The following is a 23,470-nucleotide window of genomic DNA, read 5'->3' on the forward strand; positions in this document are numbered from 1 at the left end:
AGTAACAAGCAAGCAAAGGAATAAATCCCTCAACAAATATTTATAACATTAACTATAAAATCATGTTTCCTGTGATTGCTGCAGAAAACGGATGTCATTCACCATTTATTTTCTCACAAACGTCACAAAACCTTGTTCACCATTTATTTTACATGCAAAGCATATAAAGCCATACATTGTGTATGTTTGTAAACTGTTTTAAAATATATGGGTTTACCTTATAAATTGCAGCATTCACGCTTTCTGCAGCCTCGACATGCTTCAATGGGAGGGAGGAAGATGTACAAGCTGTTTCATACTTTGGATAGTTCATACCCTTGCTCTCCAATTCCTTTGGGTACCTGATTTTAGTTGAAAATTCAATAGAAAGGCCTACAGTCTAGTTGTGGTGGAAACAAACATCTGCTTTCTGCGAGCTACAAAATAATCACTGTCTATTATTGAAACATAAAATTCCTGTGAGACAGATGAGTGGATTTGTGGTGGCAGCATGATGCTTCCAGCTTGGATGCAAAGTGAATGAAGTCTCTTCAGACCTCTTTGATTTCTCTCTTAAGATTTTGCAGATGGGTGTTCATAGATGGAGGTTGAAGGAGCAAAGCCATACTTGTACAGAGATCTACCACAAATTATTTTTTAACATGGTCAGTTGCAGGGTAAATAAGATCATGGACGTTGCTGATAATAATTTGTTTTTCATATAACAATTGTCCCATCAGGTTTGCTAGCACCGTAAACAACTGGTAGTATTGTTACCTAATTTAATGGAGGCAAAGAGTTTGAGTTTGCACTGCTGTGAATTTAGAACTGACTTCCAGGCCTCCCAAAGGTATCATCAACAAGAACGTAAGTCGCAAGGTAATGTGGATGAGTTTGGCATTTGGGAGATTTTAGAAAAATATCCTTAAGTACAGCTCTATTCCAATAAACCTTGATGGAAGCTACCACTGTAAAGGCTAAGGCAGTGTTGTGAGATTGGTTATGAAAGAAAAGAAAATCCTGTAGCATGTTTAAATGTTCATGAGGTTTCTGGTTGAAGCTAGGATAACGTTTAAACTAGGATATTTAGCCTACATAGCTTTCCACTTTATCTTGACGTACCTTCTGATCTTGGGCCAAGTGAGCTTCCAGGCAAAAAGAGATGTGACGTGTGCAGAATATTGGTCGTGTGATCATTTAAGGAAAACTAGTTTTGCCACATCCATGATCGGATTTTACAGTGTACTGTCATAACTATAATGTTACCTCGCTTCATTAGTTTGTGCTACCCTGTGTTTTTTCTACATTAGTTTTGCTTGCTTGATTCCATTGATGAAGCAACACTCTGGGTATTTTGCCCCTTTGCAGAGTAATTAACTCTGGTAGTTGAAGAGAACACCCTAATTGTACCCCATCCTGGGATATCCACTCCTCACCACAGTACAGTGAAAGTGAAAGCTGCCAGTGGTGATGATTATAGGGAAATACATGGATGCCTGTACGTTTTCAATATGTGGTATTGCTGTATGCACAACTTGGTGGTTGCATGTTTAAGGGCACATCCCAATGCATACAGCTCTTCTTGAGTAGAAGACCCTAGTAGCTTCTGTGATAAGTGTTGGTTGTACAATAGTGATTTGGCATGATGCATAAACTTTAAATTCACTCCATCTAGGTTCCACCTCTGAGTAGAAAGCTTAGCAACTGCCGTTTCTTTAAACCATCTATGCCGGTTTGCTATTTGCTTTCAATTCAAAGGAAGGATTTAGTCTGATTGGGATAAGGCTGCTCGCCAGCTCCTACAACACTGAAGAAGCGCCGCACCAATGGAACCAGTAAATTCTGGACTTTAAGATTCTACAGGCCAAATGATGGTGAGTATGCACAAGGAATGACATGGTGTTGTCATACCCCATTAAGTTGGAACTTAGTCTAAAAACCTGTGGAAATTGTGGGCCTTCTAAGCCCTTCTGCAGGAGAAGACTCTTTTGAGAGTACAGGAGCTTGTCTGCACATTTACCACTAGACAGCATTGTGCACTAGACTCAATAGAAAGCCACCTACAAACTAGAAGAAGTGTGGTTCAGCTGACTATGATCAAGACAGGGATGTGAAATAGCGACCTAAAGCATGCAGGTAATTCAGTGCTTGTATGGGTGTTGACTGCTAAGAGCTTACTCTCATGGTTGTACCTTTCCTGTTTTTTGACACATTACTTTGCCTGGAAGAGCATTGAGCATGTAGGGCCTTTTACCATTTGAGTTTAAGACACTGGCCTGGCAGGCACTTCACCCCCTCTGCTTTATGTAAGGTACTAATATCAGAGTCACCCTCAGCTTACATTGGGTTCCCTATATGACTGTCAGTTGACATTACAGAAACCAAGCCATCCCCTCCTTTTGAAAGACCTTCTTTGGTGCATATTTTAATGAGTTCTGCCCATCTCTATAGTGGCAGTATTGAAATCATGTCCATAGGATCTTTCATTTCCAGGGTACAGCTGTTGAAATGTTTTCTGTCACCCTGTTCCTAAGCCGAGTGGTCTCTCCAACTTAGTAGATACTCCTATGTGGTGCGCCCCCCTGGGGTTTTGTGGGTGCATTCCTAGGTGGTATGGCAGGGCGGGTTGTGGAGGGACAGAGAGCAGGTGGGACGCAAATGCCTCAACAAAGAAGTGTAAATGAAGATGGCCTGCAAGTGTGACCTTCTTTATTGGTATATTTCCAGGCAGTCTTCATTTACAAACAGGCATTTTTTTGTATCACAAGTCTTTATTGAAATTTTCAAAATTACATAAACAAACATTTTCACACCGCTTCACCAAAACAGAAAAACAAGTTGTTGATAAAAAAGTATACGGTAAAAGTAAAAAAAAATAAAAAGGAGGAAAAATTAAGGAGAATATACTTTTATCAAACATTTGCAATAGCAATATATGTTCAGAAGGAATAAAGAAGTTGATGTTCAAGAATCAAATCCCTAGTGTAAACCCATTGACATCAAATGTGTAGAACATGACCAGTCATCAACATATAAAGGAGCCCCATACATGCTTGAAATGAACCAAGTTGTCAGTTTATAAATAATTTTTTCAAAATTAGCCACATCAAACATATCTTCAAGCCAGGATTGAAGAGTTGGATTAACATTTGTCCTCCAAAAATGTAAAATAATATTTTTTGTTAAAATAAGAGCAGTAGAGAGTCATTTAAAGGCATGAGCGGACATGGGTGAAAATTCTGAAATATCATGTAAAAGTGACAGACTATTTGAGAGGGAGATATTGATAAGAGTGTGCCTTCAAGTAATTTAAAATCTGTAAGCAAAATATACGAATGTTGGGACATACCAACAATATATGAACAATATCACAATCCGAAGTCCCACATCGCCATAGATAGTGAAGTCCAAGTCAGATTGGAGGATAGATCGTTCCAGTGTAAGCCATAACGGTGTGTTCCCAGGAGACGCGTGCCTCGTACAAGGAAAGTAGGTGGAACCACTTAAAGGGTCTATCAGCACCCCACACAAATCGGGAAATCATGGATGTTAATTATTTCAAGTTAGATCTTGGAATGGAAAGTGGAATCATTCTAAAAACATAATTAAATTTGGGATTCTTATTCATTTTTATAATCTGTACCCTACCCCATAATGGCAAGTTTAATATTGTCTAACGTTGAAAGTCTCTTTTAGTTTGGTCAATTATAGGATTTAAATTATCTGCAATCATATCCTTGAGGCCGCTATGAATAAAAATCCCTATTTAAATGGGAGGCCATCAATAGTTGCTGTAGTAGTAACAGCAGCTGTATTAACATGAGTTATTGGTAGGGCTTAGCACACATGACCCAATTATTTTTTTAACCAGAAAAAGTAAAAAAAAAAATGTATTTGATAGAGAGATTAAAGCTTTTGTTGACGATTTTGGGTGTGAGAGTCAAAAGTATTTAATCTGCATGATATAAGGCTTCAGTTTCTCCAGCAAGAGTGTTAATGCCCTTGATATCAGAGTTATATCTTATGGCTATAGCTAATGGTTCCAAAGCTAGTAAAACAGTAATGGAGAAAAAAGGACAACCTTGTCTGGTAAATGTTAAAATATGATGACGTGAACCCGCCAGGTGATACAGATGCAGTGGGTACGTGATACTTACCACTTGTTAATGTGAAAAAGTCTTTGCCAAAACTGATCCTTTATATTGTGCAATTGTGCAGAATAAATATCCCCATTCTGCTCTGTGAAATGCTTTTTTCGATATCTAATGTAAAAGAACATTCACCTCGTTACCATTTTTTACTAGCCATAATAAGTGCAAAACAGAGCAAAGATGATTAGTAGAGGATCGACCTGGGACAAACCAAACTTGAGATGGATGTATCAAAGAGGTGATTACCAAACCCAGACGATGTGCCATTACTTTAGCTAAAATTTTAATGTCTGAGTTTATTAACACGATTGGTCTATAACTAGAGCGTTCTAAGGGGTCTTTACCTGGTTTAGGAATAACCGTAATTCAAGCTCTTAAGAAATCAGAAGGTAAATGTCCTGGACGCTAAGCTTTATTGAAAACAGAGACCAATAATGGGACACTTTGTGTGTTTGTAATTTTATAGAATTCAATCGGAAGTCCATCCTCTTCAGTGGCCAATTAATCAATCGCCCCCATTACTTATTCACTGGTAACCTCGCCCTCCAGTTTAAGTCTCTGTTTTTGTCATTTTTGGGAGATTAAGTTTGAAGAAAAAGGCATTTTCTTCAGAATGATTGTAGCAATCCATCGAAGCTGATAGGGTTTCATAAACTGTATGAAATCGGAGGGATCCTCTGATGGGAGTGTAAGTAGGGCACCATCTGAATTTCTAATAGCTGGAATTGTTTAAGAAGATTCTTGTTGTCCAGTTGATAAGATAGTAATCTCACAGCCTTCTTTCCACATTCGTAATGTAGTTGATGAATAAGAAAGAAATTTTTCTGCGTAAGAGGTATAACGCTCATTAACCCCTTCGCTGCTAATCCCCCCACCCCCATGCCCCCCCCCCCACACACACACACACACACACACACACACACATGCTGAGCTTTTTTTTTCTTTTTTTTTTTTTTTTTTTGCTATTTGGGGTAGTTTGCGCTTAGGCCCCCATAACTTTTTGTCAACATAAGCTATCCACACCAGATTTGCGTCCTTTTTCCCCCAACATTCTGGGCATCGTAAAGGTATCCAGTCTGTGGTTCCCCCCTAGAGGAGACCAAGAAAGTAGCTAAAATAAAGCTAAAAATGTTTTTGGAGGGGAGGGAGAATAGGAAAAAGTGCTGCAGAAATAGGCATCTGTTTTTTTCCCTGCAAATGGCATCAGCAAAGGGGTTGTGGTGCTAAAATCACCATCTTCTGAACTTTCAGGAACAGCAGACTTGAATCAGAAAACCACATTCTTCCAACACATTATTGGCATTTTACTGGGACATACCTAATTTTTTACTATTTTTTGTGCTTTCAACCTTCTTCCAGTTAGAGATAGAAATGGGTGTGAAACCAATGGTGGATTCCCAGACAGAAACATTTTTGAAAAGTATATAAATTCTGATTTCAGCAAGGGGTAATTTGTGCAGATCCTTCGAGGCTTTCCTACAGAAAGTAACAGCTGAAATAAAATAAAATATTGAAATTGAGTTGAAAAAAACAGCCATTTCTGTCTACATTTTACTCTGTAACTTTTTCCAGCTATGGCAGATTTTTTAAAGCAATATACTGTTAAGTCTTCTGGACTCTTCTGTTTGTGGGGGTATGTGAGGCTTGTAGGTTCATCGAGAACCCTCGGTATCCAGAGCCAGTAAATTAGCTGCACCTTGCAATGGGTTTTCATTGTATACCGGGTATACAGCAATTCATTTGGTAAAATATAAAGAGTGAAAAATAGGCATCAAGGAAACCTTTGTATTTCCAAAATGGGCACAAGATAAGGTGTTGAGAAGCAGTGGTTATTTGCACATTTCTGAATTTAGGGATCCCCATATTAGCATGTGAATTACAGGGCATTTCTCAAATAAACTTCTTTTTCACACACTGTCTTACATTGGGAAGGAAAAGAATGTAGAGAAAGACAATAGGCAATAACACTTGTTGTTCTATTTTGTGTTCCCCAAAGTTTCCTGTAAAAATGGTACCTCACTTGTGTGGGTAGGCTTAGAGCTTGCGCCAGGAAACACCCCAAAGCTCAACATGGCAACATCACATTTTTACATTGAAATCTGACGTGTATTTTGGAAAGTGCCTAGCTGTGGATTTTGGCCTCTAGCTCAGCTGGCACCTAGGGAAACCTAGCAAACCTGTGCATTTTTTAAAACTAGACACCTAGGGGAATTGGGGATGGGTTGACTTTTGAGGCTCTCACCAGGTTCTTTTACCCAGAATCCTTTGTAAACCTCAAAATCTGGCAAAAAAAACACTTTTTTCCTCACATTTTGATGATGGAAAGTTCTGGAATCTGAGGGGAGCGACAAACTTCTTTCCACCCAACATTCCCCAAAGTCTCCTGATACAAATGGTGCCTCACTTGTGTAGTTAAGCCTAGTACCCGCAACAGGAAACACCTCAAAATACGTGAACACATCTTATTTTTCTAATGAAAACGAACCTGTTTTTTGTGAAGTGCTTAGCTGTGGATTTTGGTCTGTAGCACTTAAGGAAACCTACCAAACCCACACATTTTTCAAAACTAGACATCTAGAGGAGGCCAAGATGGGGTGACTTGTGGGGCTCTCACCAGGTTCTCTTACCCAGAATCCTTTGCAAACCTCAAAATTTGACAAAATAAAACACTTTTTCCTCACATTTCGGTGACAGAAACTTCTAGAATCTGAGGGGAGCCACAAACTTCCTTCCACCCAGCATTCCCCCAATTCTCCCGATAACAATGGTACCTCACTTGTGTGGGTAGGCTAGTGCCCCCGACAGGAATGGATACTGGGGCCAATGGTAGTCCTTGCCATGAGGGCTACTGTTGACCCCTAAGTGATCCATTCCTGACCCAGGCACTAGGCGCAAGCACACAAGTGGGGTTGTGTTTTTATCAGGACAAATGGGGAAACACTGGATGGTAGGAATTTTGTGGATCCCTGCACATTCCTGTAGTTTCCATGATGAAAAAGCAAGGGAAAATAGTGTTTTTAATCAACGTTTCACTTTTGCAGGGGATTCTGGGTAAGAAAACTTTGTGAAATCCAAACACACCACTCTTCTGTGGACTGCCCCGGCTGTCTAGTTTTCAGAAATGTCTGGGTTTGGTAGGTTTCCCTATATGGCTGCCGAGCCCAGAACCAAATGCTCAGGTGACTGTCTTACAAAACCAGGCTTTTTTGTGGTAGGTAATTTTGATGTTTCCTCAATCCGTTTTGGGTACTTCCCTTTTGCGGTCACTTGCACACCCACACAAGTGAGGCAATTTTTTCTCTGGAGACTTAGTGGAACGCTGGGTGGTAGAAAATTTGTGGCTGCCTGCAGATTACAGGACTTCACCTCACTGAAATAGAAAGCAAACGTGTTTTTAAGAAAAGTTTGCGATTTCAAGGGGATTCTGTGTGAAGGAAAACTGGTGAGAGCCATGCAAGTCCTGCACCCTTGGACTCCCCCGGTACTAGTATGTTAAAGTTAATCCACCACTCACACTGGTTGGTTTTAGCACCTCCAGAAATTATGGTTTCAAATCATGAATACCTATCACAGTGTCCTTGTGTAGCATACATAAGTTCCCTAACAAGCACTTCAAAATTCAGTCATGCCTTTAACATTTTGCCGCACAGGGTACTCCGTGACAATGTGGCATATGTTCCTTCCACTAGAATGTGCAGTATGAGGACTATAATGCACGTTAATTGAACAGAACACCTACCACGTTCTGACGGTGGATATAGGTGTCAAGCAGGCCATAAGGAAGTTCATGATTTCCTGAAGTAGATAGAGTAAAATTGCATGGCTGCTTGCATAACAAAGCTGTGGCCCATAGAAGTTCGGTATCCATGCACTGCCACTGAAAGGATTACCAACCTCAGTCTATTTCCCAGAACTTTGCTTTAGTATGATACAATATAAAGCAAGTAGGGACACAGAGGCCTGGTTGAGATGGGCACTGGGGACAGTAATACCGGCTCTCTTGCCGCTTTCCATACTTCGAGCACACTTTACAGCGACGACATGGATGATCCCTTTTGGGTGTTTTAGGAATGCGATCAGCAAAGTGTCAATCCTGCAGCCTTGCCACATCCTCCAAAACATATGAGGTGGAGGCTGCTGCTTCTGTAACAGCAGTGAGGCTTTCAATTGCAGATGACTGGAAGTCAAGGAAAGTCGTGAGTTTTCCTGTAGTTGTCTGACAATAAACAACATAGGCATTGTATGTGGCCATCTGGATCAGGTGGGTAAACAGTTTCTTGTACCAAATGCAAGTTTTACGACACACATTGTATGGGTGAAGAATCTTGTCGTTCTTGTCCACTTCACCCATGTCCTTATTGTAATCAAGTATACAGATGGGCTTGTGGACTTCAGGCATCTGACCGTAAACCGTGATGGGCAAGAGCTGTCATCATGAATTGTACTGAGCACGTATACATCACCCCTATCCAAGAACTTGACTGCGAGCAATGCAGTAAACTGGGATTTCTGGAGCTTCTTGCTAATAAGCTCCTGCGGGAATCCTTTACGGTTACAACGAACTGTACCACAGGCCACAGTGCAAGTTTTGTAGAGCTCACTGTACAGCTCTACTCCTGTATATAAATTGTCAACATAAAGGTTTTATCCTTTGTGAAAGAGTGGCTGGACAAGTTCCCATACAATCCTACCTGTGACCCCTAATGCGGGAGGGCAACCTACAGGGTTTAGGGTAGAGTCCTTCCCTGTATACACTCTCAATCTGTACACATAACCAGAAGAGCTCTGACACAACATGTACAGCTTTATGCCATAGCAAGCTCTTTTGCTCGCAATGTACTGTCTGAACAGCAGCCGTCAGTTTTACAGGATCAAGGGCCCATCGACTGCTATGTTCTTTCCAGGAGTATAGATCTCTGGAAACCTGGCAGACAATTGTTCCACGACAGGCCAAACTTTTAACAACCTGTCATGGTCTGGATGGTCCCGGGGCAGTTTAGCAGAATTGTCATTGAAATGCAGCATGTGCTGCGGTAGCAAAAAACGATCTCTGCTCATGTATGGTGTGAAGATGGGGGTTACCCAAACCGTGCAAGTCGTCCAGTAGGGCTCCAAGGTGGGTTTCTGCACTAACCCCATTTTGAGCACAATGCCCAAAAATATCTTCAACACTACCGGCAAAGTGGGAGTCCACTGGCTTGGCCCAGAACTCTGCCCTAAGGTGCCTCCATGCTCCCTCAGGAATTGGTCTGCATGCAAATTAGTTTTCTGTACAATTTTCTAAAGGAAGTCAACATCCAAAAATTATATGGACGTAGTCGACTTGCAAAAAGTTGGCCGTATCGAATTTACATCCAGCGTCACTAGTAAAAGGTGGAATTTGGGGCTGAACTAAATTGGGGGGTTGCCAAGAGAGCACTCTCTCTGTGCTTGTCGCCGCACGCACCTGCTCTCTGAGTTGGGGTAACCCGCTGTTGTCCTGCTGCACAGACTGTGCTTGCGAAGGGACAACATGACTGTCCTCATTGTCTCCCTCAGTCACTGGAAGAGTTGTCGTCGGATGGGACTCTGCCGACTGAAAGTCACTCCCAGACTCTGCCCCATTGTCCTCTCCCTCAGATGCTGTCTCAGTCTCTGATCCTGCCTCAGAGCTATCCTCCATTACCTGAGTTAGGGCTTGAGCAGCAGTCATCCAACAAGACGCCATCTCTCCTGCTGGCTAAACTCTCCCTCTAAAGTACTAGCCTACGTAGAAGGAAGATAGAGTCACAAAATTGATCGTGGGTGTGAGTGATGTGTCCAACAGTTACTGTTGTCACTTTACCTTTGCTTCTTCTCTGATTCAGCAGATTCTCTGAAGGCACTGAAAAAAAACAAAAAAGACACACTATTACTTCACCTTACACATACCCATCATCACAGCCTTTAGCACTAGTGGCACCGAGTGCAACAGTCATTTTTGGTGCTCTGCCTCCCATGACCTCCTCTTCAATTCCCTCAGTACCACCCAGCAATAGTGCCCCTTATATCACCATAGCCCCTCTCCACATACATTTCATTTGTTTTAAGCACGGGTAACACCTGGCTTTATATATATATATATATTTATAAAATCACTTTTATATGTGTGGTTTCCCTGGGGGCCGGTATATATATATCGATGTAGAGAGAGAGAGTGTCTCTCTCTCTCTCTATATATATATATATATATATATATATATATATATATATATATATATATATATATATATATATATATATATATATAAAAAAGCGATGTAGAGAGAGAGTCTCTCTCTCTCTCTCTCTCTCTATATATATATATATAGAGAGAGAGAGAGACACTCTCTCTCTACATCGCTTTTTTTTTCTCGTGACCCCATGGAAAAGCACACATGTATAAAAATAAAAACATGCCCCTAGAGGGGCTGACAACAACATTTTCATCTTTTTTTTTTTTTAAATATTCCCTGGGGAGGCACGATCGCCCGCAACCCCCCCCCCCCCCGGAGAAACCATTTATTATAAATAGAATAAATTAGCCCCCTAAGGGTTGGCCCGCGTAGGAAGGGCCGACCCGCCATTTTGTTTTTTTTGTTTTTTGAAAAAAAACATTCATTTTTACATCTGACGGCGCGATTGCCCCCCAGGAAAACTCCAATTGTTGGGGTTTTTTGTGTTTTTTTTAAAATTATGGCCCCACTGGGGGTTGGAGGGGGAGACTGGCATCTGGGGAGGCTGTTTTAGCCTTTTTTCCGCCACTGGAGTGTTAAGAGGACGCTTACCTGCTCCTCTGCTGCTCAGGTGGGGAAAAATGTGAAATCAGCGTGCCTTGTGGTGCGCTGACGTCAGAGATGGGTGGAAGGGGGTGCGAGTAGGAGATGCGGAAGTTCTTCCTGTGTCCTGGGATGAAAAAAAAAAAACCCAGTGCATCGCACCAGAGTATTTCTAAAACCCCTCCCTGGCGTCAGCCAGTGGGGTGAAGGGTGAATTTTGTTGATAACTGTCTGTAGTAGTATTGGGCATTGTGTTTGAGAATAGATTGAGGTTATGCATGAGATTTCCTTCTCTAGGTCAATTCTAGCAGCATTTGTATGTTTCTTTAGAAGTGCATTATCCCTCATTATCATCCCTCTTAATACAGCCTTCCCAGCACCCCAAAGTGTATGTACAGTAGATACCGAATGGTTGTTGTCTTTCAAAAACTGTTCCATGTATGAACATAATACTTCTTTCTCTTGTGGAGTTGTAAATGAGGAAATATTGAGTCTCCAAGTAGATTTTGAGGGGGTCGTGAAAGTCCTAAATCAATGCTAATGTCAGTAAGATCATGTTAAAAAATGCTACCAGGGAACAATGTTCGCGTGAGTTATCAATTGCAAAACAGAAGAGGAGACCAAGAAATAATTCTTGTTCATATTGAATCGGGACGTAAAGTGACAGTCTTATCCTTTTCATTTGGGTGCAGTAATCTCCATGATTCTTGTAAGGAATAGTCATTAATGAATTATTTTAGCATATACCTATCCTAATTATGTTGAGTATAGGGTTTACCAGGTCTATCAATAAATGGATCAATAATGATATTCCAGTCTCCTCCAATCAGCACACGAGGTTCCAAATACCGCTAACTATATACTGAGTTGGGAAATGCAGGTAAGTTTAGAATCTTTAGGGGTATATATTGATTCCACTATAATAACATTTTCCTAGATGGTGTGTATGTATCATCAGAGGTCTTGTTTTCATTTTTTGCTTTCTAGAGGAGTAAGATGGGTCTCTTGCACTAAAGCGATGTCCGGTTTGTTGTTACCAATATAAGTTAATGTCTTCTTCCTTTTAATAAAGTATGTCACACTGTGTCCATTTAGGGAAACAATTTTCAAAGGTTTCGATTGAGTGGATTACATGGGATATAACGATTAATTGAGAACAATAGGTAAAAAAAAAAGCGTGAATGGATGTACACTTATTGGAATGGTAGAACAAATGTTAAATGAATTTGAAGCAACAAAATTCATTGTTGAGGTGATTTTAAAGTAGATACGGTATAAAGCTTATGCTATAACTGAAAAAAGAAATGTAAAACTAGTAACCAAAATCAAATCCAACAGCGAATGTTCAGACTAAATTGTATACACTTGAACTTTATAGCTTTTAACAGGGAGGCACATGTGAGGCGATGTGAAAAGGAATACAAGACCATAAGCCTGGTAACGTTACATTACCAATATCTAGCATGTAAATTGGTTCAATAAACATATGTAGTAAGTAGGTGTGCATGGCAAACCTATTATATTCAAATTTTATAAACAAGACATTAATAAAGAAACAATAATAGGCACGTCAAATATAATGGTTACAAAACATAAAAACGCATGTTATTGAAAGACAGAAAAGGGAAAGGAAAAAGATTAGAAGAGAAGGAAAGGTAGCAAAAGATGAAGACGAGATAGAATAACAGTATATCCCAATCAAGAGAAACAACATCCAAAAAAAAGGGGGAAAAAAAAGGATATTGATTAAGAACGTGATCAGGACTTCAGTGGCGATCTTGGTTTGTCCATTTTTTGTGAACTCTTCCCAGTTTTAAAATTACTGCCTGAAGTCCATTTTTGCTGCACAGTTTCCCATCCACTTTGATCAGGTGGAGCTGAAAAGTTACCACTGTCTGAGTCAGGAAAAACCGAGGAAGGTGTAAAGTTGTGCTCCGTTCTCAAGTTATCTTTCTCTGTCATTAAGAAAAGACTCTAGATCATGAGGATCATAGTACTTCTTGGTTGGAATTTGCTAAGTTATAATCATGGTCACTGGTTCCAAGAGTCCAGAATTTAATATCTTTTTTTATTTAACCTTGAATGTAAAGTCAGTTCCTTTTAAGATTAGTAGCAGTGTATAAGTCAGCAGTAATAGTCTGTGTACCATTATAGCTATATGGACAATATTTCCTTTCTGCAGATGTGGTTTGACGAGCCAATTGACTCGGGCAGCAAGCCAGGATATGCCTGGGGGGGAGGTGCAGCGAGAATCTTTGGAACGCGCACCCTATGATCATGTTGGAATTCAAGTTGTGGGGATAAAGTTTTGTTTTGTTACATTGGGCATCAGAGTAGTGAGAAATTGTAGCATATCGTTGTTCTCCAATTGTTCTGGAAGACCATTAATTCTAATATTATCCCTCTTCTAAATCAGTTGACTTTTGTTGGAGGAACCTTGTCATGACTATGTTCCGGTAACTTATCAATTTGAGATTTCACCTCGTATGGTGACCTTCTAATAGTTGCCCACTGGAAAGAAATTGAACATCCTCACCCCTTAATGATTTTACTTCCTAGGTATTAACTGATACCACATTATTTACCTATGGTGTGGAGTTTTTAATATCGAAAAGTTCTTGAAGTAAAGTATCCATCGCAGTTGCAGGGATATCTTGTGATTCCACCATAGTGGAAAGGTTAGTGTTTTCAGTTGGGGTGCCCGTTAAAACATCACTGTATGTCAGTTGATAAATATGTTAACATTTTGACATACAGATGTAACTTGCGGCAATGAAAATAAAATAAAGGGAGAGGAAAGGAAAGGAAAAAAAGGCTGAATGCTTTTTAGAGGATCCCCACTTATGCAAGAATCATACCAGAATTAAATAATCAGCTCTTTCTTTTCCTGTAATGCTATTTGATGCCCCCACATAAAATGCCATCAGACATGTCCATGCAGGTGTTGCATACCGATCTATATCAAAAGGTAACATGATGGCATAGAGATCAAATGGGTACAAGCCTTGGCTATTGTTTCTATTATTGAGGAGGTTTCCAAGAAAGAAGAGTCAATATGAAGAAATAATACACATTTACTAATCACCTCCATAGAATTTGTTGAAGGACAGAGTTTCCAAGCAGCACGGTGATACGATTATAAAAGTCATGTGCTCATTTTCACACGCGTCTCCTGTTCAATAAAAGCAGGAAGGTGCGCATGTTAATATCAGGGCCATACCTAGGGATTGGAGCTCCAGTGAGCCTGCTTTGAAATGCATTAAGCTGTGGAGTAAAGTCTAAGAGATAAACTTAGAGTACTGGCCTTCTTTAGAAAAGGGAAGTCCTGTGTCTTCCCGTCAAGATCATGTAGGCACCAATCCACTCGTAAGCACGTGTTTTGGTCTTTCTGAACGAGTTGTTGGAACAGCCAATTATTGGGAGTTGTGGATCAAATCTAGCAGTAATTTGGCATGCTAGTGGCCCCAGCTAGATTCCGAACAATGAATCCTGCATTTGAAGATGGCCAAATGTGATATTCAGATGGTAAACGGGTTTGGCGTTGCTCCATTCCTCAGCTTCACAAAGGAGCCGCTGTTATCCTCGGTGGCTAGCTCCCCCTCCTTACAGACCTTGAAGTGCATAAAAAGAATAGGAACTGTGATCTAGAGTGCCATGGGAGCAGGGCTCATTGAATGTCATGCAGGGTCAAAGAGGTGGCTAAAAACAACAAAATATTCTTTGTCTTTTGCTATATTTTTGCCTTCACATAACTGCAAGATAATGCTGACACTGAAATAAAAAGTAAATGTAAGTGAAACATCCTGTGATTCTGGACAAATCACTTGTGCTCCCCATGCCTAAAAAAGGAATGCAAACTTGTATAATGCCACTGGTGCTCATGTAAAGCACTGCAATACTTCGGGTCAAGTTTGCGCTTTATAAAACTACAAAAAAAAAAACGCATCATTGGCAAATGTGAAACTTTAGTTGGTTAATGTGATCACTGCTGATTGTGTGTGTGAGACAAGAAAAGCACTTAATTGAATCCTGGGTGGCACAATGTGGAGTGTATGTACAATGCCATGAATTCCCAGTTTCTGGCAGAAAGCACTGTGAATACATAAGTCATTGTATTAAAAAAGTATTACACACAGTATAAGTAAGACTACCACAAATCTTTTTACAGTTTTATATAGCACATGCTCAACCCAAAAGTATTGGAGTGCTTTACATGAGCACCAGTTAGATTACATAAGGTCATAATTATGTTTTTTAGGCACATAGAGATTAAGCTGTTATTTTTTTATATATTTTTTTATTTAAATGACTACAGGGGGTGGCAGAGAAGAGGCAAACGGGGTTGCATTCAATAATATAGCCCAATAATTCTGGGCCATATCACTCCAAGACTTAATGAGTTTTAGCAATTGCTACTGTTTTGTAATTAATATAATTCGGGAGAAAACTAAGACTTTTTCTATTCAAGATTCTCTTTTATCAGGATAAGTGTGTCATGAGTCTGGTAGAATTTAATAGGAACCGGCTTAAAATAGTTAGCGTCTCAATTACATCAAGTATAACTTCTAAAGAAGAATATTTATTAAAAATAACTTCTGAGGCAAAGAATTTTGAATTATGCACAGGTTATTCAGAGTTTGGAATATGAAGTATGCTCGCTGACAGGACTGCGATCTAGCAGTGTTCGGTCCATGTAGGCGAGTTATAAAAGAGTTAGAGAGGGAGGATTGAAATCTCTTAATATTTGACCAAAAATATGTAAGGAGCCGACTTGCCTCAAAAAGTGCTCACTATTTTCACATATATTTAGTATTTTTTTAACAACCTCTGGCTACATTTGCAATGCGACCTATGAATTTTTGTCATGTAGCAAAATCACTACAAACACAGGGATGGTGTTCTGCAAGGAACATCAACCCGGTGTTTGGATTCCTAAAAGGAAAACTTTTTTTTTTTTTTTTTAATTGGCCTTTGCTTCTTCATAAGAGCAGCCATCCGATAGCTTTCCATTTGCAAATAGGTGATCTCTTTCCTTGAAGAGTCTATAATTTTTCAATGATTTTGGACCTCAAGATAAAATACATTGATAAGGTGGAGATGTCTTTGTCACACCACCTAGTATTTGCACTACAGAATGAGTCAGTAAACCCATTTGGTGAAACAAGAAGGCTTTACTGAATCATAAAACAGATCTAGAAGATGGCAAAAAGCCATTTTGTGGTTTGAATCATTGTCTTTTTTATGACACGCTGGGTCTGCAACCCCAATATAGCTCCATGCATTGGTTTTGCATTTGCCCTTCCTCAATTCTTTTTAGTTCCTCTCTAAATTTTGACCTCATCTGAAGAGGAACGTGCACTGTTTTCAACCTTCTGACTTGCTCATTAATCAAACATTTGGGCTGGTAAGAAGGTTGAACCAACAATGTCATGACCCTTAACAACCATACAACACAGGACTGTCTTTTTACATTGCTAACATGGTTAAATCAGTATTTTAAATTCTTATATGGCCCCTCTTTTGCAAAGTGGAGACGTACATGGTGTAAATAAAACTATGAATAAATAAGTAAAAATCTTTTAATCTTGGCTAGAATTCTCCAAACAGCAGCAAAAATTACTAATATCTGTGATTGTTCCTTTTCTGAGGAAATGTTCTGTGCTTGACCTTTGAAGTGCAGAGTATAATCAAATCTTTGAATTGGCTGACCATGGCCCACTTACATTTGGCTCCTTTTTGACTTGTACGTAACTATAGACATGGTGCATCACCACATATATCTTCACTGTATGTAGTTGGTAGCCCTTGTCACCGCCTGCTTATTAAACTGATTTTGAGCCTCTCTCCCAGACCATTCATAAGAAAATAGACTTGAGTGAATTTTATGTCTAGTGTCATGGGGTACCTCAAGGGTTCCCTCGGCCAGTCACCCGTATTGTTCCACATAAGTGTAAAATATTTATACACCATCTTCACTTCCACTCCTCTGCTGACTCAACTCGTTGTTAATAAACAGATGGGAGAGAATAAACTTCAATGAAAGAATCCAACAAAAGCATTTATTTGGATGTTAGGAGTCAATGATAGTCCAGTAATAGTAAACTTTGTTTAAAAAAAACAAAACAAAAAACTAGAATTTCAAACCTATAGATACTTCTCTTTGACTTCACGGCACAAAAAGAAAAAATCTTTAAAGATAATTCTGCTGTTAGTTTTTCATGTAGCATCCAAGTTGGCCTGGCGCTAATGATTTATACAGTGGATTATGCCAATGAACCCTCTACTGGGATCATAGATTGATATTTTTTTAAACGTAGCAACCAATAGCTAAAGGTGGGAGCCACATAACACCAGCTCTGCATTCCCTCTATTGGTTTCCAATAAAATAAAATATTTACTTACAGATGTTGCATATTGCTCCCGAGCTCTACAACATAAAGGGTTGTCAGAGTTGGCCCATATATCTTCAGGAAGGCGAGAACTGTCAGCAAAGCTTTCTCTGTGCAGGGCAGAAAGACCACAAATGGCATTTTTATATACCATAGCAAACTGGAAATCATATATATCATGTTGTGTGTGCCGCAACACCCTCTTTATATTATAATCCTGCTGCGCTGTTTACCCGAGTGGGTGAAATTTTTCACAAGGAGATGAAAACTGCAGAACGTAACACATACGGCTTAACACCTGAAACTTGCTACTGGGGCCCTGCTTCAGAACTCTTAGTTTTGGGATACTGAAACAGAACACCGATTAGGGATGTGATTGACAATGGGAGAGATCCTGTTACTGGGTTACAGAAGGAGTGCCTTGGCCAGTGTAAGCATTTTTTTCTTTAAAAGTTGCTCAAAGTATAAGCGCTCTGGTAGCTAGGCATATAAAAAATCATGAAAAGGCGTCAAAACATGGCACAAAATTTAAAGCTAAACTAATGCACCAACGTACGACATAGAATTGCCATACCTCGTAATATCTCTCAACTCTACCATTTTTCTCAAGTCACCCTTACGTCCATATCTGGTCAGAACCAGTTCACCTTCCTATTCTAACCTGAGCCCGTTCCCTTTAATTTTTTCCCTAATGATGCTCTTCTACATTTTGCCAATTAACCAAAATGTGCCAGACTTTCCCATCTGACAATTTGGCAGAACAAGCAAAAACTTGTAGAAAATGAAGAGGTTGTGAAAAATTCTATTGCCCCTTTATACTTTGTAATCCAATTTAACACCTACCCGTTAATCTTTCTGCAATGAAACTTCTCTTGCACCTTTCCTTTTATCATAGCTTTCTTTGTTTAATCTTTGCCCCAATGTCAGGTTCTCCATAACTACATTAGGAGAAATTGTCCTTCCCATTTCCAAGGTTCATTATCCTTCGTGAATGGTTTGTGCCCTCTCAACACTTCAAATGGACAGTAACCTGGCACTGTGGGAGTGATTCTGTAAGCCCAGGATAATTGATTCACTTCTTTTTCGCTATCCCTCCTAGCAATTACCTCATCTTGCACACTTACCATAGTAACACGATTAAACCTTTCCACACAACCATTCCCTTCAGGATGATACACTGCTGTGTGCACAGTATGAACAACATTCCTAGACAGATTTCTTTTTTTCTTTTTTTTTTTTTTTAGTTCATCAGCCTTAAATTGTGGACCGTTGTCACTTAATAGGGTCTTAGGACTACCCTTGTTTAGAAATGTTCCTTCCAAAAACTAAACCACCACGTCAGCATCCACTTTGAAATAGAACCCACTTCCGGCTATTTGGAATATAAATCCATGAGTACAATGATGTGCTTCGGAATTCCCTCTTTATCCCTAATTGGACCCATAATATATATAGGTAAAGCGTGCCATGGACCTTCTGGAATTTCTGTTAACCCCAAAGGAGGTCTCAGAGTCTTTTGGGTTTATCAGCACCTGAACAACTGCTACATTGTCTCAAAAATCTTTTCCAGTATGAATTCTTAACTCTATTCTTAGATTAACATATCCCTAAATGCCCTCCATGCATTAGCTCTAGTATCCTTTCACTCAACTGACTGGGAAGAACTACTTTATGCCCTCTAACTAAAAATCCTTTGTCAGAAACAGATAGCTCCTCTCTAAGTTCCCAGTAGTTCTTAGTTTCCTCATTTAGTTCACTTTTTACAGGCCACCTCTCTCACACAAATCTCATATTCTCCTTCATAACATTATCCTTTTTGTAACCTTCAATACACTCACTTTGGAGAATGGCTTTAACTTTTTCTCCAATCACAGACACACTGTATTCATCCCTCTCATCCTGCAAGGGGACTTCATCTTTCAAAGGCGACCTGCTAAAACAAATCAGCTGCTTTATTTTTTCTACAAGGAATGTACTCCAGTTTAAAAGTATAGTTCAATATATTGTGTCACTTTTGCCAAATGGGGAGTAGCGCATGCAGACCCTACAGTTTTCAAAACTTTTAATAAGGGTTTTCGGTCTGTCCGCCCAATAAACTCCAAGCCCCGTAAGTAGTGTCTAAACTTCCCCATTGCCCAGGCACACACCAATATCACCTTTTCAATGATGGAGTATCTTTCCTCCATAGGAGATAGTGAACATGTAGCAAATGCTACTGTATCCCTATCTTTTACTGTCTTCAATGGATATTTAGCATTCATATCAAGTCCCTGTAAACGGAGTGCAGTACAAATGTCCGTCTTGATACTCTGAAATTCTTTATTCAATTCCTCATTCCATTCAAAGGTTTTTCGTTTATTTAACAATTGCTTCAGACCAAAGTTTTTTTTAGTGAAGTTATATACAAATTTCAAATAAAATTAAAAAAGGACCTAACCTCAACTCTGCATGTTGGCGCTGGAGCATTACTCATCGCTTCCTTGATTTTCTTTTTGGGAAAAATTCCATCTTCAGTGACTACGTGTCCAAAGTAAGTCACAGATTTCATGCAGAATTTACATTTGTCCCATTCTGCTGTTAACCCATTCTTCTTTGAAATTCCCAAAACATCCCTCAGTTTACTATCATGCTCTTTTTTACTCCTTCCCATCACTAGGATGTCATCCTGGAAGTATAGAACACTACTTTGGTCCTTAACCAGTCTATGCATTAGTATCTGGAAGACCGCTGCCACTGAGACTAGCCCAAATAGCATACATTTGAGTCTGTAGCAACCAAAGAGTGTGGTAAATGCAGTAACCTTCCTACTAAAATGGTGAAGAGCAATTTGATGGTAAGTTGAGGAACGATCTGTGGTAGAAAATCATTGTACACCTTTGGTCTCAGCTAATAATTCATTGATCTTCGAAAGAGGAAATTTCTCTACAACTATATTTTTGTTTATATCACAGAAATCTATACATAGCCTTATAGACCCATTAGCCTTTCCGGCAAAAACCAATGGAGATAGCCATTCTGCTCTCTCAATTTGTTCAGTAATACCTTTTAGTTCTAATTTGTTGCGCTCACTAGCAAATTCATCCTTTACTCTCAGGAATATTCCTTGCTTTGTGACACCTTCTTTCAGCACAGTTGTATGTACAAACCCCGTCTGTTTTCCAATGTCAACAGAAAATACTTCTGGGAATTATTTTTCCCATATTTGTTTTTTCCTCCAAATCATGTGTTTCCAAAATTAAAACTTGATCCTTGTTGTTGGGGTCTAAAATGATTCCCAATGCTTTTTGGTCCTATCAACCCATAACTGAAAGTCTTATTTCAGACGCATATATCTTCCCCAAATGATGAGCTCAGATTCTAGCACTTTGTACCCCAGCATGTTTTTTTTTTTTTTGTCCCGTTAACATAAGAGGTTGAATGTTAGATTCAATCAAATCATTACCTCACACACTCACAAATCTATCACCCCTACCAATCCTTGTTGACAATAGTAAATGGGGAACCAGAGTCTGCTACTATATAAATTTCCACTTCACCAGTTAACATGTTACATTTAGGTTTGTTCACTGATGAACTGTCAAAATTTAAAAGAAGATATTCCACAATTAACACTCCATCATTCTCACTCTCGTCACTGTTATCCGACTGATCCGTTTGTTTTATCAGGCACATACCTAACAGCTTGAAAATGTTTCTTAATCTTCCTCCTGCAGACTTAGGCAAAGTGGGCAATCACCCCACAAAATAAGCATTTAGCTGTTATTGCTGGACAAGACTTATCCCTAGCTAAATGTTCTTTACACCCATACAATAGTACTTCACCTTTACTTTCCCCTTTTTAGTGCCTTGTACTTTGATTAGCTCGTTCTTTTTCTTAGAGGACGCAACTTTGCACACTATTTCATTCTCTTTACTACTGGTAGAAACAGTTGCAGCCATAGCGCACCTCTTAGATAGCTCCCCTTTTTTTACTCTGGCCACCACTTCTTTTAAGGATGGGTCACTGCTAACCCACAGTCTTTCTTGCAAGTTGCTATCATTAGTGTGGTCACAAATCAGTTTGTCATGAAGTGCCCCAAACTTTCAAGACTGCAATTTTTTTTAATGAAGACACTTTGTCTTCTATTGGTTCATGTTTGCCTTGAAAAAATTTAAAATGGTCCATTGTAGCACATAGTGCTGACTGATAATTATCTGAATATTCCATTGAATGTTTATAAACATCACTATCAGTTGTAGATCTTACTTTTTTCTCCATCTCTCTATACACTCTTAAACCATCCGGTCCCATATTGAGAAGTAATATTTTCTTTTTCCTAGAAGCAGAAAATTCTTCTGAACCTTCATCCTTTATTGCCGACATTTAATTCATAAAGTACTCTTTCCACTCCGCCAATTTCATTTGGGGTTCACTCAGTAGTGGTAAAAATGATAGGGGTGGAGTGAGCAAGAATGTTTGAGCATGCATCACTAAATTTATACGATTCAATAATAACCAGATTGGAAAACACTATTATGAATACTAATTAAAATGTACACATTACTGGATAAAAGTCTAAAATTAGTTACTTAAGCAACAGTCAAATATTTCATGCGGTATCCCCTAAGAAACTGGTTAAATAGATCACCTAAACAAAATTTACCACCTAAGGAATTTATAAAATAATAACTAATTGTCCAATAAATGCACTAAATATTACTTAGGGTGTGCACATTACCTTTGCAGTGCAATAAGTAATTATCAGTTGCTTATGCAGTTGTACTAATTTAAGGTGTGCAAACCACCGTTGGTGTGCATGAAGCAATTGCCAGTTGCTTCTGCAGGTGTGCACATCACTGTTGATATGCATGAAGTAATTTCATGTTGCTTCTCTCCATCCTAACAAGATGCCAATTTGTTGTGTGCCGTGTATACAAATTCTGTAAGCTGAGCCCTTCACAGTAATACTTAGGACACCAAAGGATATCCAGAAGTTGACTTACGGACACCAAAACATATCCACAAGACTTTTTTTCTTTTTAATTAAATTGCTTTAATATAAGGGTGATTATTCGTGCATATAGAGCACCTTCTACCAATGTGGTTGTCTTCTTTTAGCAGTGAAGGCTATTTTCTACTGTGACATTGCCGCATATGTGTCAAGACATGCACCATGCTGGAGACATGAGCATGTACTGCCTATAGCTCGAGAAAGAGCTTGAGCGCACTCAAAGTTTGAATATGAATTAAATAATGTAATTTATTTTAAAAAGCTACCTCAGCTGGTGTGCGCCACCTGCTGTCCTAGCATGTCACCCTGGCTCAAATAAAAAGCATCTCACGTAACACACTGTGACACCAGCAAAATAAACAGGAATGCTGCAATGCAGTATAAATCAGGAGACGCATGTGAAACTCCAAACTCCGTGGATCCCATCCTCGTCGCAAAATCTGTAGTGTTGATCCACCACGACAGGAGTCACAAGTAAGTTAACTATATTTATAGTGGAAGATCAGGCAGCAAGGTCTGTTACTCTTCATGTATCACCAACCGCTTCCCCCTCATCCAATTCCAGAATCCTCATATCCATAGTGATCGTTACTCTTTTGCATGGATAACAGTGACGCCACACCAGCATATTGGAAATGTTCCATTGTGCTTTGCAAGTGTGAGTTTGCTTGACTTTCTCATCAGCATTGTTACGATGTACAAATGTCACTCTGGAATCCATGTGGCAATAAGACACTGAACGGTGGCAAACTCAAGGTTTTTTGGCAATAAGTATGTATGTATAATTATGATGCCACATCAGGATTAAGACCAGATTCACTCCATAGCCTCTCACTACTTCTTCCAACACACTTTCATTCTCAGTTTACAACCCAAACGTTTCTGCTTGCTCACAGCCACATGTTGGGCAAGATTTACTTACAATATACAAGTAGAGTTGGTGCAGTGTGTGTGTTTCTATCTTCATTTATTTAGCTGACCTCGCAAGCGACAGGGAAACGTTGTTCGAATGTCTTAAAGAGTTGCTTATAATGTGAGAGTGTGAGGCTGTCAAAGTGGAATGAGGTGTGAGGAATCTCAGTAGGCTGGTGACGGTAGGCAGGGAGATAAATGAGAATATGTAAGAAATGGGGTTATTATTTGAAGAGGGTGAGAGCTCCACTCAAATATTAAACACAGCCCTC

At 39.4% G+C, this 23,470-nt stretch overlaps 1 protein-coding gene across 5 annotated transcripts in view; it reads left to right on the forward strand.

Annotated features, from left to right (window-relative positions):
* Positions 1 to 23,470, forward strand: part of ARL13B (ARF like GTPase 13B) — a 518,943-nt gene that overhangs the window by 358,167 nt on the left and 137,306 nt on the right. The window lies entirely within an intron of this gene.

The sequence above is a fragment of the Pleurodeles waltl genome, chromosome 8 (assembly GCF_031143425.1).
Source record: "Pleurodeles waltl isolate 20211129_DDA chromosome 8, aPleWal1.hap1.20221129, whole genome shotgun sequence".
Classification (NCBI taxonomy): Eukaryota; Metazoa; Chordata; class Amphibia; order Caudata; family Salamandridae; genus Pleurodeles; species Pleurodeles waltl.